Source organism: Oncorhynchus masou, unplaced genomic scaffold, assembly GCF_036934945.1.
Source record: "Oncorhynchus masou masou isolate Uvic2021 unplaced genomic scaffold, UVic_Omas_1.1 unplaced_scaffold_2424, whole genome shotgun sequence".
In the NCBI taxonomy this organism is placed as follows: domain Eukaryota; kingdom Metazoa; phylum Chordata; class Actinopteri; order Salmoniformes; family Salmonidae; genus Oncorhynchus; species Oncorhynchus masou.
The window spans coordinates 42,934-66,878 of NW_027008878.1; the positions used below are offsets into that span (position 1 = coordinate 42,934).

Below are 23,945 nucleotides of genomic sequence, written 5' to 3' on the forward strand. Positions count from 1 at the left end.
TACACACTTAGGTTGAGCTATTATAACTAGTTTTTAAACCACTCCACAAATTTCTTCTTAACAAACTATAAGTCATTTTTCCAAACAATTGTTACAGACAGATTTATTTCCTTATCATTCACTGTATCACAATTCCAGTGGGTCAGAAGTTTATATACACCTGTTGACTGCCTTTAAACAGCTTGAAAAATTCGAGAAAATTATGTCATGGCTTTAGAAGCTCTGATAGGCTAATTGACATAATTTGAGTCAATTGGAGGTGTACCTGTGGATGTATTTCAAGGCCTACCTTCAAACTCAGCGCCCCTTGCTTGACATCATGGGAAAATCAAAAGATATCAGCCAAGACAATTGTAGACCTCCACAAGTCTGGTTCATCCTTGGGAGCCATTTACAAACGCCTGAAGGTACCATCTGTACAAACAATAGTACGCAAGTATAAACACCATGGGACCACGCAGCCGTCATACCGCTCAGGAAGGGGACGCGTCTCTGTCTCCTCTAGAGATGAAAGCACTTGGTGCGAAAAGTGCAAATCAATCCCAGAACAACAACAAAGGACCTTGTGAAGATGCTGGGAGAAACAGGTACAAAAGTATCTATATCCACAGTAAAACGAGTCCTATATCGACATAACCTGGAAAGGCCGCTCAGCAAGGAAGAAGCTTCACTGCTCCAAAACCGCCATAAAAAGACAGACTACGGTTTGCAACAGCACATGTGGGACAAAGATCTGATTTCTTTTGAAGAAATGTCCTCTGGTCTGATGAAACAAAAATAGAACTGTTTGGCCATATTGACCATTGTTATGTTTGGAGGGAAAGGGGAGAACACCATCCCAACCGTGAAGCATGGAGGTGGCAGCATCATGTTGTGGGGTGGCAGCATCATGTTGTGGGGTGCATCATGTTGTGGGGGTGCCAGCATCATGTTGTGGGGGTGGCAGCATCATGTTGTGGGGGTGCATTGCTGCAGGAGGGACTGCACTTCACAAAATAGATGGCATCATGAAAATTATGTAGATATTTTGAAGCAAATTCTACAGACATCAGTCAGGAAGTTAAAGCTTGGTCGCAAATGGGTCTTCCAAATGGACAATAACCCCAAGCATGTTTCCAAAGTTGTGGCAAAATGGCTTGTTACTACAGAACGTTGGTTATATATTTATCATTAAGGATAAAGCCCTATTCACCGGGACTAGTGTTACAGAACGTTGGTTATATATTTACATTAAGGATAAGCCCTATTCACATGGGACTAGTGTAACTACAGAACGTTGGTTATATATTTATCATTAAGGATAAAGCCCTATTCACACGGGACTAGTGTACCTACAGAAGGTTGGTTATATATTTATCAGTGTACCTATTCACACGGGACTAGTGTAACTACAGAACGTTGGTTATATATTTATCATTAAGGATAAAGCCCTATTCACACGGGACTAGTGTACCTACAGAACGTTGGTTATATATTTATCATTAAGGATAAAGCGCTATTCACGGGGACTAGTGTAACTACAGAACGTTGGTTATATATTTATCATTAAGGATAAAGCCCTATTCACACGGGACTCGTGTAACTACAGAACGTTGGTTATATATTTATCATTATGATAAAGCCCTATTCACACGGGACGTTACAGAACGTTATATATTTATCATTAAGGATAAAGCCCTATTCACACGGGACTAGTGTAACTACAGAACGTTGGTTATATATTTATCATTAAGGATAAAGCCCTATTCACATGGAACTAGTGTACTACAGAACGTTGGTTATATATTTATCATTAAGGATAAAGTTTATTCACACGGGACTAGTGTAATTCTACAGACACGTTGGACTGTAACTACAGAACATAAATTCCAGAGGACGACTAGGACGGGATAAGTTTTTTTCCAAACTGCCCCTGTAATTCTTTATTTTTGTCATTCTATAAATTGTCCAGGCGACACTGGTAACTATAACATACACTGTTAACTCTAGCGATAGCAGGCTATACTGGTAACTCGAGCGATAACAGGCTACACTGGTAACTCTAGCGATAACAGGCTACACTGGTAACTCTAGCGATAACAGGCTACACTGGTAACTCGAGCGATAGCAGGCTACACTGGTAACTCTAGCGATAGCAGGCTACACTGGTAACTCTAGCGATGACAGGCTACACTGGTAACTCTAGCGATAACAGGCTACACTGGTAACTCTAGCGATAACAGGCTACACTGGTAACTCTAGCGATAACAGGCTACACTGGTAACTCTAGCGATAACAGGCTACACTGGTAACTCTAGCGATAACAGGCTACACTGGTAACTCAGCGATAACAGGCTACACTGGTAACTCGACGATAGCAGGCTACACTGGTAACTCGAGCGATAGCAGGCTACACTGGTAACTAACAGGCTACACTGGTAACTCGAGCGATGACAGGCTATACTGGTAACTCTAGCGATGACAGGCTACACTGGTAACTCTAGCGATAACAGGCTACACTGGTAACTCTAGCGATAACAGGCTACACTGGTAACTCGAGCGATAACAGGCTACACTGGTAACTCGCGCGATGACAGGCTACACTGGTAACTCTAGCGATAACAGGCTACACTGGTAACTCTAGCGATGACAGGCTACACTGGTAACTCTAGCGATAGCAGGCTACACTGGTAACGCGAGCGATATCAGGCTACACTGGTAACTCGAGCGATAACAGGCTATACTGGTAACTCTAGCGATGACAGGCTACACTGGTAACTCTAGCGATGACAGGCTACACTGGTAACTCTAGCGATAACAGGCTACACTGGTAACCCGAGCGATATCAGGCTACACTGGTAACTCGAGCGATAACAGGCTACACTGGTAACCTGAGCGATAACAGGTGACACTGGTAACCTGAGCGATAGCAGGCTACACTGGTAACTCGAGCGATAACATCCTATACTGTGCTAATGTCAATAATATATAACAACCTCCATGTAGCCTAAAATACACAATCAAGGGATTGCTTCTATTTTTTCAACCCGCCCTTCAGCCAACCACCCCTTCAGCCACCTTCAGCCACCCTTCAGCCACCCTTCAGCCACCCTTCAGCCACCCTTCAGCCACCCACCCGCTCCTTCAGCCACCCTTCAGCCACCCACCTGTCCTTCAGCCACTTCAGCCACCCACCCGCCCCCTTCAGCCACCCTTCAGCCACCCTTCAGCCACCCACCCCCTTCAGCCACCCTTCAGCCAACCACCCCCTTCAGCCACCCTTCAGCCAACCACCCGCCCTTCAGCCACCCTTCAGCCACCCTTCAGCCAACCACCTTCAGCCACCCTTCAGCCAACCACCCTTCAGCCACCCTTCAGCCAACCACCCCCTTCAGCCACCCTTCAGCAACCCTTCAGCCAACCACCTGCCCTTCAGCCACCCTTCAGCCAACCACCCGCCCTTCAGCCAACCACTTCAGCCAACCACCCGCCCCCTTCAGCCAACCACCGCCCTTCAGCCCCCCACCCGCCCTTCAGCCCCCACCCGCCCTTCAGCCCCCACCCGCCCTTCAGCCAACCACCCGCCCCTTCAGCCAACCACCCGCCCTTCAGCCAACCACCCGCCCTTCAGCCAACCACCCTTCAGCCCCCCACCCGCCCTTCAGCCAACCACCCGCCCTTCAGCCGCCCTTCAGCCCCCACCCGCCCTTCAGCCAACCACCCGCCCTTCAGCCAACCACCCGCCCTTCACCCGCCCCTTCAGCCCCACCCGCCTTCAGCCAACCACCCGCCCCTTCAGCCAACCACCTGCCCTTCAGCCACCCTTCAGCCAACCACCTGCCCTTCAGCCACCTTCAGCCACCCCTGCCCTTCACCCGCCCTTCAGCCACCCACCTGCCTTCAGCCAACCACCTGCCCTTCAGCCACCCTTCAGCCAACCACCCGCCTTCAGCCAAAACAACCTTCAGCCACCCACCCGCCCTTCAGCCACCCTTCAGCCACCCCGCCTTCAGCCAACCACCTGCCCTTCAGCCACCCTTCAGCCACCCACCCGCCCTTCAGCCAACAAACCAACCAACCAGCCACAAACCCACCTGCCCTTCAGCCACCTCTTCCACACCCACCCGCCTTCAGCCAACAAACTAACTAACCAGCAAACCCACCTGCCCTTCAGCCCTTCAGCCACCCACCTTCAGCCACACAATATGTAATGACCCTAAAACCCATCCTCCTGCAGATATAACTGTGGGACTTCGGGTTATGAATCAACCAGCGCATCACTAATATGTATCCTCTCCCTGCTGTCTCCCCCTCCATCTGTCTCTCTTTCTCCTCCCTCCATCTGTCTCTCTCTCCCTGTCTCTTTCTCTCTCCTTCCTCCATCTGTCTCCTCTCCCTGTCTCTCTCTCCTCTCCATCTGTCTCCCTCTCCCTGTCTCTTCTCTCCCTCCCTCCATCTGTCTCCCCCTCTCTCCTTTCTCCTCCCTCCCTCCATCATTTCCCTGTCTCCTGTCTCTTTCTCTCTCCCTCCTCCATCTGTCTCCCTCTCTCCCCCGTCTCTTTCTCCTCTTCCTCCATCTGTCTCCCTCTCTCCCTGTCTCTTTTCTCTCCCTCTCTCCATCTGTCTCTCCCTGTCTCTTTCTCTCCCTCCTCCATCTGTCTCCCTGTCTCTTTCTCTCTCCTCCTCCATCTGTCTCCCTCCCTGTCTCTTTCTCTCTCCTCTCCATCTGTCTCCTCTCTCCCTGTCTCTTTCTCTCTCCCTCCCTCCATCTGTCTCCTCTCTCCTGTCTCTTTCCTCTCCCTCACCCCGCTGTCTCCTTCCTCCATCTGTCTCTTTCTCTCCCTCTCTCCATCTGTCTCCTTCCTCCATCTCTTTCTCTCCCTCTGTGTCCCTCTCTCCCTGTCTCTTCTCTCCCTCCATCCCTCTCTCTGTCTCTTTCTCCCTCTCCATCTGTGTCCTCTCTCCTGTCTCTCTTCCATCTGTGTCCTCTCTCTGTCTCTTTCTCTCCCTCCCTCCATCTCTCTGCAGGCCAGTGTTTCTATGAAACGTCTGTGTGTGTTTCTGTCTCATGAGGAGCTGCAGGAGGACAGTGTGAGCGCAGGGCTGCAGGCTGTGAGTCAGCATATGTACACACACACACACACACACACACACACACACACACACACACACACACACATACACACACACACACACACCATCACACACACACACACACACACACACAGAGTGAGAAACACACACAGACAGAGTGAGAAACACAGGCAGAAAGATCATCCCAGCCTCTGTACCAGATGCTGTTTGATGTGTTAGTCTTTAATGAGGCTTCAATACTCTCCTCTCTCTTTCTACTCACTTCCTGTTCCTCTCTCTTGTATGTCTTCCTCTGTTCCCAGGCTCAGACAGTATCTCCATTGGAGGACGGGGTGTTCAGCTGGTAGAAACGATGCCCCACTCTGAAGAGGTATGTTCAAAGAAAGAGTGTTGAACAGTTTTCACCACCCCCTCTCTCTCTTGACTTTGTTACTATGGCAGTGGAGGCTTACTGTATAATATTATATTACCATTACTATAGTATACATACACACAGCTTATTGTATATTCTATTACTATAGTATACAAACACACAGCTTACAGTATATCTCTATTACTATAGTATATACATACACACAGCTACTGCATATTCTATTACTATAGTAGTATATACACACAGCGTACTGCATATTCTATTACTATAGTAGTATACATACACACAGTTTACTGCATATTCTATTACTATAGTATACATACACACAGCTTACTGCATATTCTATTACTATAGTAGTATACATACACACAGCTTACTGCACATTCTATTACTATAGTAGTATACATACACACAGCTTACTGCATATTCTATTACTATAGTAGTATACATACAACACAGCTTAATGCATATTCTATTACTATAGTAGTGTACATAAACACAACTTACTGCATATTCTATTACTATAGTAGTATACATACACAGCTTACTGCATATTCTATTACTATTGTATACATACACACAGCTTACTGCATATTCTATTACTAGTATACATACACACAGCTTACTGTATATTCCATTACTATAGTAGTATACATACACACAGCTTACTGCATATTCTATTACTATTGTATACATACACACAGCTTACTGCATATTCTATTACTATTGTATACATACACACAGCTTACTGCATATTCCATTACTATAGTAGTATACATACACACAGCTTACTGCATATTCCATTACTATAGTATACATACACACAGCTTACTGCATATTCTATTACTATAGTAGTATACATACACAGCTTACTGCATAATATATTACTATAGTATACATACACACAGCCTCTAACTCCTCTCTGTTGTCTCGCTTCCTTTCTCGCTCTTCCTCGCTTCCCTCATCCCATCTCTCTCTCTCCCTCTTTCCTCTCTCTCCTCTCTTCTTCTTTCTTTCTCCCCGCTCCCCTATCCATCTCTCTCTCTTTCTCTCTCTCTCTTCTCTCTCTCTCTCTCCCCTCGATCTCTCTCCTCTATCCTCTTCTCTCTCTTTCTCTTTCCCATCTCTCTCCTCCCCATCTCTCTCTCTCTGTTTCTCTGTCTCTGCAGGTTGAGGTATACGGTATCCCAGATGGGTCTCTGTAGCTGTGGTGGGACACGTTGGCTCAGGGAAACTCTCTCTGCTCTCTGCTCTGCTGGGGAGATGGAGAAACTAGAGGGATCTGTCTCTGTCAAGGTACATAAACACTTAAGGCTGACGAGAGAGAGAGGTGATTGGGTGTTGTTGTTTTAAAGGAAACTCCTTCCATATCTGTATACTTTGTACAGTCCAGGTGTGTAGCCAGGAGACAGATAGTAGGGGTGTTGACAGGGCACAGCCAATGTGGGCTCCAACCCACGTCCCAACAGGGGCATGGTCCAGAGTCTGGAGCTGGCCAAGGTGGGGCTCCAACCCATGTCAGCAGGGGCATGTGGTCTAGAGTCTGGAGCTAAGACACCAGACCACGGCATGATGTAGTTGGTTTTAACATCAGCAGCTATGACTGTTGATGTTATGTCTCCGCCCCCTCCTCTCTCTCTTTCTCTCTTTCCCTCTCTCTCTCTCTCTCCCTCTCTCTTTCTCTCTTTCCCTCTCTCTCTCTCCCTCTCCCCCTCTCCCCTCTCTCCCACTTCCTCCCTCCCTCCCTCCCTCCCTCCCCCCTCCCTCTCCCTCCAGGGCTCTGTGGCCTATGTGCCTCAGCAGGCGTGGATCCAGAATGCCACCCTGAAAGACAACATCGTGTTTGGTCAGGGAGAGGAAGGAGAGCTGTACCACAGAGTGGTGGAGGCCTACGCCTGCTGCCAGACCTGGAGATCCTGCCTGCTGGAGACGGCACTGAGATCGGGGAGAAGGTGAGGACAGGAGGGGGTCTGGTGGGGGTTAGGGTTAGATCAGGGAGAAGGGTAGGACAGGAGGGGTCTGGTGTTTAGGGGTTAGATCGGGGAGAAGGGGAGGACAGGAGGGGTCTGGTGGGGGGTTAGATCGGGGAGAAGGGATCAGGGAGAAGGGGAGGACAGGAGGGGGTCTGGTGGGGGTTAGGGTTAGATCGGGAGAAGGTGAGGACAGGAGGGGGTCTGGTTGGGGTTGGGAGAAGGGACGACAGGAGGGGGTCTGGTGGGGGTTAGGGTTAGATCAGGGAGAAGGGGAGGATAGGAGGGTCTGGTGGGGGTTAGGGTTAGATCAGAGAGAAGGTGAGGACAGGAGGAGTCTGGTGGGGTTAGGGTTAGATCAGAGAGAAGTGAGGACAGGAGGGGGTCTGGTGGGGGGTTAGGGTTAGATCAGGGAGAAGGTGAGGATAGGAGGGGTCTTGTGGGGGTTAGGGTTAGATCAGAGAGAAGGTGAGGACAGGAGGGAGTCTGGTGGGGGTTAGGGTTAGATCAGAGAGAAGGGTGAGGACAGAGGGAGTCTGGTGGGGGTTAGGTTAGAGAGAGAAGGTGAGGGGGTCTGGTGGGGGTTAGGGTTAGATCAGGGAGAAGGGAGGACAAGGTAGATCAGAGAAGGTGAGGGAGGGGGTCTTGTGGGGGTTAGGGTTAGATCAGGGAAAGGTGAGGACAGGAGGGGGTCTGTGAGTTAGGGTTAGATCTGTGAGAAGGGGAGAACAGGGAGGGGGTCTGTAAAGGGATCGGGAGAAGGAGACAGGAGGGGGTCTGGTGGGGGTTAGGTTAGATCAGGGAGAAGGTGAGGACAGGAGGGGTCTGGTGGGGGGTTAGGTTAGATCAGGAGAAGGGAGGACAGGAGGGGTTCTGGTGGGCGTTAGATCGTGGGGAGAAGGGAGGACAGGAGGGGGTCTGGTGGGGGTAGGGTTAGATCAGGGAGAATGAGGGAGGGGGTGGGGGTTAAGGGTTAGATCGGGAGGGAGACAGGAGGGGGTCTGGTGCTAGGTTAGATCGGGGAGAAGGGGAGGACAGGAGGGGTCTGGTGGGGGTTAGGGTTAGATCAGGGAGAAGGTGAGAACAGGAGGGGGGTCTGGTGGGGGTTAGGGTTAGATCGGGAGAAGGGAGGACAGGAGGGGGTCTGTAGGTTAGTCGGGAGAAGGGGTTAGGAGGGTTAGATCAGGGAGAAGATGAGGACAGGAGGGGGTCTGGTGGGGGGTTCGGGAGGGTTAGATCGGGAGAAGGGGAGGACAGGAGGGAGTCTGGTGGGGGTTAGTTAGATCAGAGAGAAGGTGAGGACAGGAGGAGTCGGGGAGATCAGGAGAAGGCAGAGGACAGAGGGGGTCTGGTGGGGGGTTAGGGTTAGATCAGGGAGAAGGTGAGGACAGGAGGGGGGGGTCCTGGTGGGGGTTAGGGTTAGATCGGGAGGAGGGGAGGACAGGAGGGGGTCTGGTGGGGGTTAGGGTTGATCAGGGAGTAGAAGATGAGGACAGAGGGGTCGGGGCTAGATCAGAGAAGGGAGGATAGGAGGGGGTCTGGTGGGGGTTAGGGTTAGATCAGAGAGAAGGTGAGGACAGGAGGGAGTCTGGTGGGGGTTAGGGTTAGATCAGAGAGAAGGGGACAGGAGGGAGGGGAGTTAGATCAGAGAGAAGGTGAGGACAGGAGGGGTCTGGTGGGTTAGGGTTAGATCAGGGAGAAGGTGAGGACAGGAGGGGTCTGGATGGAGGGTTAGAGGGTTAGATCGGGAGAAGTGAGACAGGAGGGGGTCTGGGTGGGGGTTAGGGTTCTAGGGAGAAGGGGAGAACAGGTGGGGGTGGAAGGTTAGATCGGGGAGAAGGGGAGGACAGGAGGGGGTCTGGTGGGGGTTAGGGTTAGATCAGGGGAGGTGTGAGGACAGGGAGGGGTCTGGCAATATAGTGGGGACACAGGAGGGGTTAGGGTTAGATCGGGGAGAAGGGAGGACAGGAGGGGTCTGGTGGGGTTAGGGTTAGATCGGGAGAAGGGGAGGACAGGAGGGGTCTGGTGGGGTTAGGGTTAGATCGGGAGAAGGGGGGGACAGGAGTAGGGTTAGATGAGGACAGGTGGGGGTCTGGTGGGGGTTAGGGTTAGATCAGGGAGAAGGTGAGGACAGGAGGGGGTCTGGTGGGGGTTAGGGTTAGATCGGGAGAAGGGGAGGACAGAGGGTCTGTGGGGGTTAGGTTAGGGGAGAAGGAGGACAGGAGGGGGTCTGGTGGGGGTTAGGGTTAGATCAGGGAGAAGATGAGGACAGGAGGGGTCTGGTGGGGGTTAGGGTTAGATCTGGGAGAAGGGGAGGACAGGAGGGGGTCTGGTGGGGGTTAGGGTTAGATCGGGGAGGGGAGGACAGGAGGGGGTCTGGTGGGGGTTAGGGTTAGATCAGGGGAGAAGGTGAGGACAGGAGGGGGTCTGGTGGGGGGTTAGATCAGGGAGAAGGTGAGGACAGGAGGGGTCTGGTGGGGGTTAGATCAGGGAGAAGGGGAGGACAGGAGGGGGTCTGGTGGGGGTTAGGGTTAGATCAGGAGAAGGTGAGGACAGGAGGGGGTCTGGTGCGGGTTAGGGTTAGATCGGGAGAAGGGGAGGACAGGGGGGTCTGGTGGGGGTTAGGGTTAGATCGGGGAGAAGGGGAGGACAGGAGGGGGGTCTGGTGGGGGTTAGGGGTTAGATCAGGGAGAAGGTGAGGACAGGAGGGGGTCTGGTGGGGGTTAGGGTTAGATCGGGGAGAAGGGGAGGACAGGAGGGGGTCTGGTGGGGGTTAGGGTTAGATCGGGAGAAGGGAGGACAGGAGGGTCTGGTGGGGGTTAGGGTTAGATCAGGGAGAAGGTGAGGACAGGAGGGGTCTGGTGGGGTTAGGGTTAGATCGGGAGAAGGGGAGGACAGGAGGGTCTGGTGGGGGTTAGGGTTAGATCGGGAGAAGGGGGAGGACAGGAGGGGGTCTGGTGGGGGTTAGGGTTAGATCGGGGGAAGGTGAGGATAGGAGGGGGTCTGGTGGGGGTTAGGGTTAGATCAGGAGAAGATGAGGACAGGAGGGGGTCTGGTGGGGGTTAGGGTTAGATCGGGAGAAGGGAGGACAGGAGGGGTCTGGTGGGGGTTAGGGTTAGATCGGGGAGAAGGGGAGGACAGGAGGGGTCTGGTGGGGTTAGGGTTAGATCAGGGAGAAGGTGAGGACAGGAGGGGGGTCTGGTGGGGGTTAGATCAGGGAGAAGGTGAGGACAGGAGGGGTCTGGTGGGGTTAGATCAGGAGAAGGGGAGGACAGGAGGGGGTCTGGTGGGGGTTAGGGTTAGATCGGGGAGAGGGGGAGGGACAGGAGGGGGTCTGTGGTGGGGTTAGATCAGGGAGAAGGAGACAGGAGGGGGTCTGGTGGGGGTTGGGGTTAGATCAGGGAGAAGGTGAGGACAGGAGGGGTCTGGTGCGGTTGGGTTAGATCGGGAGAAGGAGAGGGACAGGAGGGGCCTGGTGGGGGTTAGGGTTAGATCGGGGAGAAGGGGAGGACAGGAGGGGGTCTGGTGGGGGTTAGGGTTAGATCAGGGAGAAGGTGAGGACAGGAGGGGTCTGGTGGGGGTTAGGGTTAGATCAGGGAGAAGGGAGGACAGGAGGGGTCTGGTGGGGGTTAGGGTTAGATCGGGAGAAGGGGAGGACAGGGGAGGGTCTGGTGGGGGTTGGTAGTTAGATCCAGGGAGAAGGTGAGGACAGGAGGGGTCTGGTGGGGGTTAGTTAGATCGGGAGAAGGGGAGGACAGGAGGGTCTGGTGGGGGTTAGGGTTAGATCGGGAGAAGGGGAGGACAGGAGGGGGTCTGGTGGGGGTTAAGGTTAGATCAGGGAGAAGGTGAGGATAGGAGGGTCTGGTGGGGGTTAGGGGTTAGATCAGGGAGAAGATGAGGACAGGAGGGGGTCTGGTGGGGGTTAGGGTTAGATCGGGAGAAGGGGAGGACAGGAGGGGGTCTGGTGGGGTTAGGGTTAGATCGGGGAGAAGGGAGGACAGGAGGGGTCTGGTGGGGGTTAGGTTAGATCAGGGAGAAGGTGAGGACAGGAGGGGTCTGGTGGGGTTAGGTTAGATCAGGGAGAAGGTGAGGACAGGAGGGGTCTGGTGGGGTTAGATCAGGGAGAAGGTGAGGACAGGAGGGGTCTGGTGGGGGTTAGATCAGGGAGAAGGTGAGGACAGGGGGGTCTGGTGGGGGTTAGGGTTAGATCAGGGAGAAGGTGAGGACAGGAGGGGGTCTGGTGAGGGTTAGATCAGGGAGAAGGTGAGGACAGGAGGGGGGTCTGGTGGGGGTTAGGGTTAGATCAGGGAGAAGGTGAGGACAGGAGGGGTCTGGTGGGGGTTAGGGTTAGATCAGGGAGAAGGTGAGGACAGGAGGGGATCTGGTGGGGTTAGATCAGGAGAAGATGAGGCCAGGAGGGGGTCTGGTGGGGGTTAGATCAGGAGAAGGTGAGGACAGGAGGGGTCTGGTGGGGTTAGGGAAGGATCAGGGAGAAGGTGAGGCCAGGAGGGGGTCTGGTGGGGGTTAGATCAGGGAGAAGGTGAGGACAGGAGGGGGTCTGGTGGGGGATAGATCAGGGAGAAGGTGAGCCATGGTCACTGGTTTTGTAAGTGGGGACCCACTGGTATGCCCAGGGAAGGACCCAGGTTGTTGGTTTGAAACACCCTCTGTGTGCCTTGAGATATTGTACAGGTATGTATCTGGTCTTGAGATATTGTACAGGTAGTGAATGGAGAACATGTCTGGTCTTGAGATATTGTACAGGTAGTGGGAATGGAGAACCTGTCTGGTCTGGAGATAATGTATCCTGGCTGGTCTTGAGATAATGTATCCTGGTATACAGGTAGTGAACAGAGAACCATGTCTGGTCTTGAGATAATGTATCCTGGTATACAGGTAGTGAACGGAGAACCCATGTCTGGTCTTGAGATAATGTATCCTGGTATACAGGTAGTGAACAGAGAACCCATGTCTGTCTTGAGATAATGTATCCTGGTATACAGGTAGTGAACAGAGAAATGGTCTTGAGAATGTATCCTGCATAGAGGTAGTGAATGGAGAACCCGTGTCTGGTCTTGAGATAATGTATCCTGGTATACAGGTAGTGAACAGAGAACCCATGTCTGGTCTTGAGATAATGTATCCTGATACAGCTGGTGAACAGAGAACCCTGTCTGGTCTTGAGATAATGTATCCTGGTATACAGGTAGTGAATGGAGAACCCGTGTCTGGTCTTGAGATAATGTATCCTGGTATACAGCTGGTGAACAGAGAACCCTTGTCTGGTCTTGAGATAATGTATCCTGGTATACAGGTAGTGAATGGAGAACCCATGTCTGGTCTTGAGATAATGTATCCTGGTATACAGGTAGTGAACAGAGAACCCATGTCTGGTCTTGGGCGCTGGCAGTATTGATGGTTGTATTTTAACATGTTTGTCTTCCCTCCTCCTCCTCCTCACCCTCTTCTTCCTCCTCCTCTTCCTCTTCCTCCTCCGCCTCCCCCTTCTCCTCCTCCTCTTCCTCCCCTCCTCCCCCTGCCCCTTCTCCTCCTCCTCCTCCCCCTTCTCCTCCCCCTCCTCCTTCCCTTCCCCCTTCTCCTCCTCCTCCTCCTTTCCCTCCCCTTATCCTCCTCCCCCTCCTCCTCCCTCTCCTCCTCCACCTCCTCCTCCTCAGGGTGTGAACCTGTCAGGTGGTCAGAAGCAGAGGGTCAGTCTGGCCAGAGCGGTCTACTGCGACTGTGCTGTCTATCTATTGGACGATCCTCTGTCGGCAGTCGCGCCCACGTGGGCAAACATATCTTCGAGAAGGTTGTCGGGCCCCAGGGAGTCCTCAAGGACAGGAGTAAGAGGTCGTAACCCCAAAACAGAGGTCAGGGTTTATAATAGGGATGTGGTTTGGATTTGGTTTACAGTGTGACTCTGTGTGTGACTGATTTTTGTCTCTGTAGACTCGTGCTGGTGACACTGTGTGTCTTCCTTTATAGGATGTCACACACACACACACACGTTATGGGATGTCCTTGCTGGGGGCGGGACTACTCGTTAGGGGCAGGTCTACTCGTTAGGGGCGGGTCTACTCGTTAGGACAGTGACTGTGTCTTCCTTCAGACACCGTCCGGAGCAGACCAGACCCAGCTGGTACCTGGTTCCTCTACAGTCAATGAACTAAACAGACCAGACCCAGCTGGTATCTGGTTCCTCTACAGTCAATGAACTAAACAGACCAGACCCAGCTGGTATCTGGTTCCTCTACAGTCAATGAACTAAACAGACCAGACCCAGCTGGTATCTGGTTCCTCTACAGTCAATGAACTAAACAGACCAGACCCAGCTGGTACCTGGTTCCTCTACAGTCAATGAACTAAACAGACCAGACCCAGCTGGTACCTGGTTCCTCTACAGTCAATGAACTAAACAGACCAGACCCAGCTGGTACCTGGTTCCTCTACAGTCAATGAACTAAACAGACCAGACCCAGCTGGTACCTGGTTCCTCTACAGTCAATGAACTAAACAGACCAGACCCAGCTGGTACCTGGTTCCTCTACAGTCAATGAACTAAACAGACCAGACCCAGCTGGTACCTGGTTCCTCTACAGTCAATGAACTAAACAGACCAGACCCAGCTGGTACCTGGTTCCTCTACAGTCAATGAACTAAACAGACCAGACCCAGCTGGTACCTGGTTCCTCTACAGTCAATGAACTAAACAGACCAGACCCAGCTGGTACCTGGTTCCTCTACAGTCAATGAACTAAACAGACCAGACCCAGCTGGTACCTGGTTCCTCTACAGTCAATGAACTAAACAGACCAGACCCAGCTGGTACCTGGTTCCTCTAGAGTCAATGAACTAAACAGACCAGACCCAGCTGGTACCTGGTTCCTCTAGAGTCAATGAACTAAACAGACCAGACCCAGCTGGTACCTGGTTCATATTATACAGTCAATGAACTAAACAGACCAGACCCAGCTGGTACCTGGTTCATATTATACAGTCAATGAACTAAACAGACCAGACCCAGCTGGTACCTGGTTCCTCTACAGTCAATGAACTAAACAGACCAGACCCAGCTGGTACCTGGTTCCTCTAGAGTCAATGAACTAAACAGACCAGACCCAGCTGGTACCTGGTTCCTCTACAGTCAATGAACTAAACAGACCAGACCCAGCTGGTATCTGGTTCCTCTACAATCAATGAACTAATCAGACCAGACCCAGCTGGTACCTGGTTCTTCTACAGTCAATCAACTAAACAGACCAGACCCAGCTGGTACCTGGTTCATATTATACAGTCAATGAACTAATCAGACCAGACCCAGCTGGTACCTGGTTCCTCTACAGTCAATGAACTAAACAGACCAGACCCAGCTGGTACCTGGTTCCTCTACAGTCAATGAACTAAACAGACCAGACCCAGCTGGTATCTGGTTCCTCTACAATCAATGAACTAATCAGACCAGACCCAGCTGGTACCTGATTCCTATACAGTCAATGAACTAAACAGACCAGACCCAGCTGGTACCTGATTCCTATACAGTCAATGAACTAAACAGACCAGACCCAGCTGGTACCTGATTCCTATACAGTCAATGAACTAAACAGACCAGACCCAGCTGGTACCTGGTTCACATTATACAGTCAATGAACTAATCAGACCAGACCCAGCTGGTACCTGGTTCCTATACAGTCAATGAACTAAGGTAAATGGTAAATGGCCTAAGTTAACTATCTTCATTTATCCACCATCTTTGAAATGGACTCAACCTCACAAATCCCCGGCCGTCCAGTCTTCAGTCAGCTGTTCAATCAAAATATACAGTATATGTACTGTATATACACTCAGTGTACAAAACATGGTCTTTCCAAGACGTAGACTGACCAGGTGAATCCAGGTGATCTCATATTGATGTCACCTGTTAAATCCACTTCAATCAGTGTAGATGAAGAGGGAGGAGACCGGGTTAAAGATGAAGGGAGGAGACCGGGTTAAAGATGAAGGGGAGGAGACCAGGTTAAAGATGAAGGGGGAGGAGACCAGGTTAAAGATGAAGGAGAACCTGGTTAAGAGGAAGGAGGAGACCTGGTTAAAGATGAAGGGGAGGAGACTGGGTTAAAGATGAAGGAGGAGACCAGGTTAAAGATGAAGAGGAGGAGACCAGGTTAAAGATGAAGGGGAGAGACCTGGTTAAAGATGAAGAGGAGGAGACCGGGTTAAAGATGAAGGGAGGAGACCAGGTTAAAGATGAAGGGGAGGAGACCAGGTTAAAGATGAAGGGGAGGAGACCGGGTTAAAGATGAAGAGGAGGAGACCAGGTTAAAGATGAAGGGAAGGAGACCAGGTTAAAGATGAAGGGGAGGAGACCTGGGTTAAAGATGAAGGGGAGGAGACCTGGTTAAAGAGGGAGGGAGGAGACCAGGTTAAAGATGAAGGAGAGGAGACCAGGTTAAAGATGAAGGAGGAGACCTGGTTAAAGATGAAGGGAGGAGACCAGGTTAAAGATGAAGGAGAGACCTGGTTAAAGATGAAGGAGGAGACCTGGTTAAAGATGAAGGGAGGAGACCAGGTTAAAGATGAAGGAGAGGAGACCAGGTTAAAGATGAAGGGGAGGAGACCTGGATTAAAGATGAAGGGAGGAGACCTGGTTAAAGATGAAGGGAGGAGACCTGGTTAAAGATGAAGGGGAGGAGACCTGGTTAAAGATGAAGGGGAGGAGACCTGGTTAAAGATGAAGGAGGAGACCAGGTTAAAGAGGGAAGTGGAGGAGACCTGGTTAAAGATGAAGGAGAGAGACCTGGTTAAAGATGAAGGGAGGAGACCAGGTTAAAGATGAAGGAAGGAGACCAGGTTAAAGATGAAGGGGAGGAGACCTGGTTAAAGATGAAGGAGGAGACCTGGTTAAAGATGAAGGGGGAGACCAGGTTAAAGATGAAGGGAAGGAGACCTGGTTAAAGATGAAGGGGAGGAGACCTGGTTAAAGATGAAGGGGAGAGACCTGGTTAAAGAGGAAGTGGAGGAGACCTGGTTAAAGAGGAAGGGGAGGAGACCAGGTTAAAGATGAAGGGGAGGAGACCTGGTTAAAGATGAAGGGGTGGAGACCAGGTTAAAGATGAAGGGAGGAGACCAGGTTAAAGATGAAGGGGAGGAGACCAGGTTAAAGATGAAGGGGAGGAGACCAGGTTAAAGATGAAGAGGAGGAGACCAGGTTAAAGAGGAAGGGGAGGAGACCTGGTTAAAGATGAAGGAGGAGACCGGGTTAAAGATGAAGGGGAGGAGACCGGGTTAAAGATGAAGGGGAGGAGACCGGGTTAAAGATGAAGGAGAGACCGGGTTAAAGATGAAGAGGGAGGAGACCGGGTTAAAGATGAAGGGGAGGAGACCGGGTTAAAGATGAAGGGGAGGAGACCGGGTTAAAGATGAAGGGGAGGAGACCAGGTTAAAGATGAAGGGGAGGAGACCTGGTTAAAGATGAAGGGGAGGAGACCAGGTTAAAGGAGGATTTTTAAGCCTTGAGACAACTGAGACATGGATTGTGTCTGTGTACCATATCTATCTTCAATCTGTCAATTCAACTAAAATCCCTTAATATACTGGATCTATTTAAAAAGCCCTACTCTGACCCTCTGTGTGTGTGTGTTTCTGTCTCCGTAGACTCGTGTTCTGGTGACCCACGGTCTGAGCTTCCTGCCCCAGGCAGATCTGATCCTGGTGATGGTGGAGGAGAGATCACTGAGAGGGGCTCCTACCTGGAGCTGATGGCACGTGACGGGGCCTTCGCTGAGTTCCTCAGGACTTACGCCAACAAAGAACAGGAAGATGACGAATCAGGTGACTTATGTTATCTTCATCATCATCATCATCAGCTAGCTAGCTAGCTAGCTACATCTCTACACTATAACCTCTATAGTCATTGCCACTGTTTGTCATGTCATCATCTCTATAACCACTATAGTCATGTCATCATCTCTATAACCACTATAGTCATGTCATCATCTCTATAACCACTATAGTCATGTCATCATCTCTATAACCACTATAGTCGTGTCATCTCTATAACCACTATAGTGCGTGTCATCATCTCTTTAACCACTATAGTCATGTCATCGTCTCTATAACCACTATAGTCATGTCATCGTCTCTATAACCACTATAGTCATGTCATCATCTCTATATCCACTATAGTCATGTCATCATCTCTATAACCACTATAAGTCATGTCGTCATCTCTATAACCACTATAGTCATGTCATCATCTCTATAACCACTATAGTCATGTCATCATCTCTATAACCACTATAGTCATGTCATCATCTCTATAACCACTATAGTCATGTCGTCATCTCTATAACCACTATAGTCATGTCATCATCTCTATAACCACTATAGTCATGTCATCATCTCTATAACCACTATAGTCATGTCATCATCTCTATAACCACTATAGTCATGTCATCATCTCTATAACCACTATAGTCATGTCATCATCTCTATAACCACTATAGTCATGTCATCATCTCTATAACCACTATAGTCATGTCATCATCTCTATAACCACTATAGTCATGTCATCATCTCTATAACCACTATAGTCATGTCATCATCTCTATAACCACTATAGTCATGTCATCATCTCTATAACCACTATAGTCATGTCATCATCTCTATAACCACTATAGTCATGTCATCATCTCTATAACCACTATAGTCATGTCATCATCTCTATAACCACTCACTATAGTCATGTCATCATCTCTAAAACCAGTCATTGTCACGGTTTGTCATGTCATCATCTCTATAACCACTTATAGTCATGTCATCATCTCTATAACCACTATAGTCATGTCATCATCTCTATAACCACTATAGTCATGTCATCATCTCTATAACCACTATAGTCATGTCATCATCTCTATAACCACTATAGTCATGTTATCATCTCTATAACCACTATAGTCATGTCATCATCTCTATAACCACTATAGTCATGTCATCATCTCTATAACCACTATAGTCATGTCATCATCTCTATAACCACTATAGTCATGTCGTCATCTCTATAACCACTATAGTCATGTCATCATCTCTATAACCACTATAGTCATGTCAGCACCGTCTCCCCTGCTTGTTGTCTGTACCAGTTTAACACAGTAGCACCGTCTCCCCTGCTTGTTGTCTGTAGCAGTTTAACACATTAGCACCGTCTCCCCTGCTTGTTGTCTGTACCAGTTTAACACCACAGTAGCACCGTCTCCCCTGCTTGTTGTCTGTACCAGTTTAACACCACCACAGTAGCACCGTCTCCCCTGCTTGTTGTGTGTTCAGCGTTTTAAAATAGTCATATTACATAATGGTTTGTCTCTCTGCTTTCGTCAGGGTTGGGTAGGTTTCTTTATAAATGTAATCTGTTACAATTACCAGTTACCTGTCAAATTGTAATCAGTAATGTCATTTTTTTTGGATTACTCAGTAACGATTACAGTAATGTAATCTGATTTGCTTTCATTAGAAGAAGACCAAAATAATCCATCAAGCACATTTGGTGTGTCGACATTGTGGTCTCTGATTGGTGGTCATCATTTGGTGAGTCATCATAGTGGTCTCTGATTGGTGGTCATCATTTGGTGTGTCATCATAGTGGTTTCTGATTGGTGGTCATCATTTGATGTGTCGACATAGTGGTCTCTGATTGGTGGTCATCATTTGATGTGTCGACATAGTGGTCTCTGATTGGTGGTCATCATTTGATGTGTCGACATAGTGGTCTCTGATTGGTGGTCATCATTTGATGTGTCGACATAGTGGTCTCTGATTGGTGGTCATCATTTGATGTGTCGACATAGTGGTCTCTGATTGGTGGTCATCATTTGGTGTGTCATCATAGTGGTCTCTGATTGGTGGTCATCATTTGATGTGTCGATCATAGTGGTCTCTGATTGGTGGTCATCATTTGGTGAGTCATCATAGTGGTTTCTGATTGGTGGTCATCATTTGGTGAGTCATCATAGTGGTTTCTGATTGGTGGTCATCATTTGGTGAGTCATCATAGTGGTCTCTGATTGGTGGTCATCATTTGATGTGTCGATCATAGTGGTCTCTGATTGGTGGTCATCATTTGGTGTAGTCATCATAGTGGTCTCTGATTGGTGGTCATCATTTGATGTGTCGACATAGTGGTCTCTGATTGGTGGTCATCATTTGGTGAGTCATCATAGTGGTTTCTGATTGGTGGTCATCATTTGGTGAGTCATCATAGTGGTTTCTGATTGGTGGTCATCATTTGGTGAGTCATCATAGTGGTTTCTGATTGGTGGTCATCATTTGGTGAGTCATCATAGTGGTTTCTGATTGGTGGTCATCATTTGGTGAGTCATCATAGTGGTTTCTGATTGGTGGTCATCATTTGGTGAGTCATCATAGTGGTTTCTGATTGGTGGTCATCATTTGGTGAGTCATCATAGTGGTTTCTAATTGGTGGTCATCATTTGATGTGTCGACATAGTGGTCTCTGATTGGTGGTCATCATTTGGTGAGTCATCATAGTGGTTTCTGATTGGTGGTCATCATTTGATGTGTCGACATAGTGGTCTCTGATTGGTGGTCATCATTTGGTGAGTCATCATAGTGGTTTCTGATTGGTGGTCATCATTTGGTGAGTCATCATAGTGGTTTCTGATTGGTGGTCATCATTTGGTGAGTCATCATAGTGGTTTCTGATTGGTGGTCATCATTTGGTGAGTCATCATAGTGGTTTCTGATTGGTGGTCATCATTTGGTGAGTCATCATAGTGGTTTCTAATTGGTGGTCATCATTTGATGTGTCGACATAGTGGTCTCTGATTGGTGGTCATCATTTGGTGAGTCATCATAGTGGTTTCTGATTGGTGGTCATCATTTGATGTGTCGACATAGTGGTCTCTGATTGGTGGTCATCATTTGGTGAGTCATCATAGTGGTTTCTGATTGGTGGTCATCATTTGGGAGTCATCATAGTGGTTTCTGATTGGTGGTCATCATTTGGTGAGTCATCATAGTGGTTTCTGATTGGTGGTCATCATTTGGTGAGTCATCATAGTGGTTTCTGATTGGTGGTCAGACTGTTCCACCAGAGACAAACCCGAAAGGTGCCATCATGTATTTGTCTCACAAACACCCCGTCTAAATGTAGTAGTAATCCAATAAGTAATTATCCAGTTTTTCAAACGTATCTGTACTCTGATTACAATATGTTTGCTGGTAATGTAACTGACTGGTTGTTTTGTAATCAGATTACATTTAATGTATTTCATGTAATCAGTTACTTCCCAACCCTGCCTTTCACTATTGTTTTTCTATTTAATGTATTTTTACGTTTGTCTCTTTCTCATCTCCCTCATCTCTCTCTCTTCTCTTTCTCCTCTCTCCTTCACTCTCTCTGTCATTCTCTCTCTTCTTCTCTCTCTCTTTCTCTCTCCCCCTCTCTCCTTCGCTCTCTCTCCTTCGCTCGCTCACTCGCTCTCTCTCCTTCGCTCGCTCACTCGCTCTCTCTCCTTCGCTCGCTCACTCGCTCTCTCTCCTTTGCTCGCTCACTCTCTCTCTCCATCATCTCTCTCTCTCCTTCGCCTTCTCTCCTCCTTCACTGTCTTTCTCTTCTCTCTCTTCTCTCTCTCTTCTCTCTCTCTCCTTTGCTCTCTCTCATTCTCTTTCATTCTCTCTCTTTCATTCTCTCTCTCTCCTTTCTCTTTCATTCTCTCTCTTTCTTTCATCCCCCTTTTTTTGTCCTGTCTGCCATTCAGAAGAGGGGAGGGAGGAGGAGGAGGATACTGAAGGTTTGATTGGTTGTCTGTCCCCCTAGGAGACTTTGGTTGTGTCCCAAATGGAACCATATTCACTATGTAGTGTACTTGTTTGGACCAGAGCCACATGAGTCCTATGTAGGGAATAGAGTGCCATCTGGGACACAGCCTTGGTTTAGTTAGTGTCTCTATCCTTATACAGGCTACCTCTCCTTGTCTCCTCCCTCTTTCCCTTAAGAAACCGATGTGTGGCTCAGTCGGTGAGTCGGTAGAGCATGAAGCTTGCAGCGCCAAGCGTCGTGGGATTCGATTCCCGCTGGAGATACCCATATGTAAAAGTAGTGGCCCCAGCCGACTTGTAAAGTCGCTTTGGACAAAAGCGTCTGCTAAATGGGATATATTATATATTATTATTATTATATTAAACACTACTGATCTGGACTGGTAGCTTTGTTCCACCCTCCTGATCTGTTAGGAGAGCACAGGGGTCAGGATGGGGTCGGGCTACAGGACTGGTGTGGAGATAAAAATAAATCAATAATTGGTTTAGTTGGGTGGAATTCCAGGAATTATTTTCACATCAGAAGCTCTGATTTCAGATGGTCACTCTGATCTTGAGGGTTTGAGGTCACTCTGATCTTAGGGTTTGAGATCACTCTGATCTGAGTGGTATGAGGTCACTCTGATCTGAGGGTACGAGGTCATTTTGATATGAGGGTATGATATCACGAGGTCACTGGTTTGAGGTCACTCTGATCTGAGGGTATGAGGTCACTCTGATCTGAGGGTGCAGAGTCATTTTGATATGAGGGTATGATATCACGAGGTCACTGGTATGAGGTCACTGATCTGAGGGTTTGAGGTCACTCTGATCTGAGGGTATGAGGTCACTCTGATCTGAGGGTACGAGGTCATTTTGATATGAGGGTATGATATCACGAGGTCACTGGTATGAGGTCACTGATCTGAGGGTATGAGGTCACTGATCTGAGGGTACGAGATCACTCTGATATGAGGGTATGAGGTCACGAGGTCACTGATCTAAGGGTATGAGGTCACTCTGATATGAGGTCATGAGGTCACTGATCTGAGGGTATGAGGTCACTATGATCTGAGGGTTTGAGACAAGGGTGGTAGGCCATGTAAAGGCTGTGTATAGATGGCCCTGCAGTATGGACACACAGACAGCCTGGCTCATGCATGTGTTTGCATGTCAGCTACACTACAGCAGCACTCAGAGAAAACACAGGTCCTCCTGGTCAAATCAAATCAAATCATCACTCAATCAGCCCTCCTCCCAGGTCCTCCTGGTCCAATCAGCCCTCCTGGTCCAAGCCCCATGTTGCTTTCAACTCTACAACCTGACACTGTGATGGGTGGGTTCTGGGCTGGATGGCTGGGAGGAGGGCTGATTGAGTGATGATAGGTGGGAGGGAGGGGCTGGATGGCTGGGAGGAGGGCTGATTGAGTGATGATGGGAGTGGGAGGAGGGCTGATTGAAGATGATGGCTGGGAGGAGGGCTGGATGGCTGGGAGGAGGGAGCTGATGGAGTGATGATGGGTGGGAGGAGGGCTGGATGGCTGGGAGGAGGGCTGATTGAGTGATGATGGGTGGGAGGAGGGCTGATTGAGTGATGATGGGTGGGAGGAGGGCTGATTGAGTGATGATGGTGGGAGGAGGGCTGGATGGCTGGGAGGAGGGCTGATTGAGTGATGATGGCTGGGAGGAGGGTTGATTGAGTGATGATGGGTGGGAGGAGGGCTGATTGAGTGATGATGGCTGGGAGGAGGGCTGATTGAGTGATGATGGCTGGGAGGAGGGCTGATTGAGTGATGATGGCTGGGAGGAGGGCTGATTGAGTGATGATGGGCTGGGAGGAGGGCTGATTGAGTGATGATGGGTGGGAGGTGGGCTGGATGGCTGGGAGGAGGGCTGATTGAGTGATGATGGCTGGGAGGAGGGCTGATTGAGTGATGATGGCTGGGAGGAGGGCTGATTGAGTGATGATGGGTGGGAGGAGGGCTGATTGAGGTGATGATTGAGTGATGATGGGTGGGAGGTGGGCTGAGGCTGTGAGGTGTCAGGGTTGGGTGGGGCTGGATCCTGGGGTCTGAGTGTGATGGGGAAGGAACTGCATGAGATTCTGGCTGGCGTTGACACAATTTCATAGTTTGTGGTTTCTGATCAATTTGAATGGGATTACAATGCATGACACCAGTTGAGTTATACAGCATCTTGTCAAGGGTTTGAAGACACAGAATCACTTTTTGACATGAGCATGGGGTCATGGTATCAGTGATGCTGGATGGATACCCTGGTTGGTATCATTATAACATGGTATCAGTGATGCTGGATGGATACCCTGGTTGGTATCATTACAACATGATATCAGTGATGCTGGATGGATACCCTGGTTGGTATCATTACAACATGATATCAGTGATGCTGGATGGATACCCTGGTTGGTATCATTATAACATGGTATCAGTGATGCTGGATGGATACCCTGGTTGGTATCATTACAACATGATATCAGTGATGCTGGATGGATACCCTGGTTGGTATCATTATAACATGGTATCAGTGTGCTGATGGATACTCCGGTTGGTATCATTAGAACATGATCAGTGATGCTGGATGGATACCCTGGTTGGTATCATTACAACATGATATCAGTGATGCTGGATGGATATCTCTGGTATCATTATAACATGATATCAGTGATGCTGATGGATACCCTGGTTGGTATCATTATA

The 23,945-nt window shown here is 49.3% G+C and overlaps 1 pseudogene; it reads left to right on the top strand.

Annotated features, from left to right (window-relative positions):
• Positions 1–17,244, top strand: part of LOC135533518 (multidrug resistance-associated protein 1-like) — a 59,298-nt pseudogene extending 42,054 nt beyond the window's left edge.
• The last annotated feature ends 6,701 nt before the right edge of the window (positions 17,245–23,945 follow it).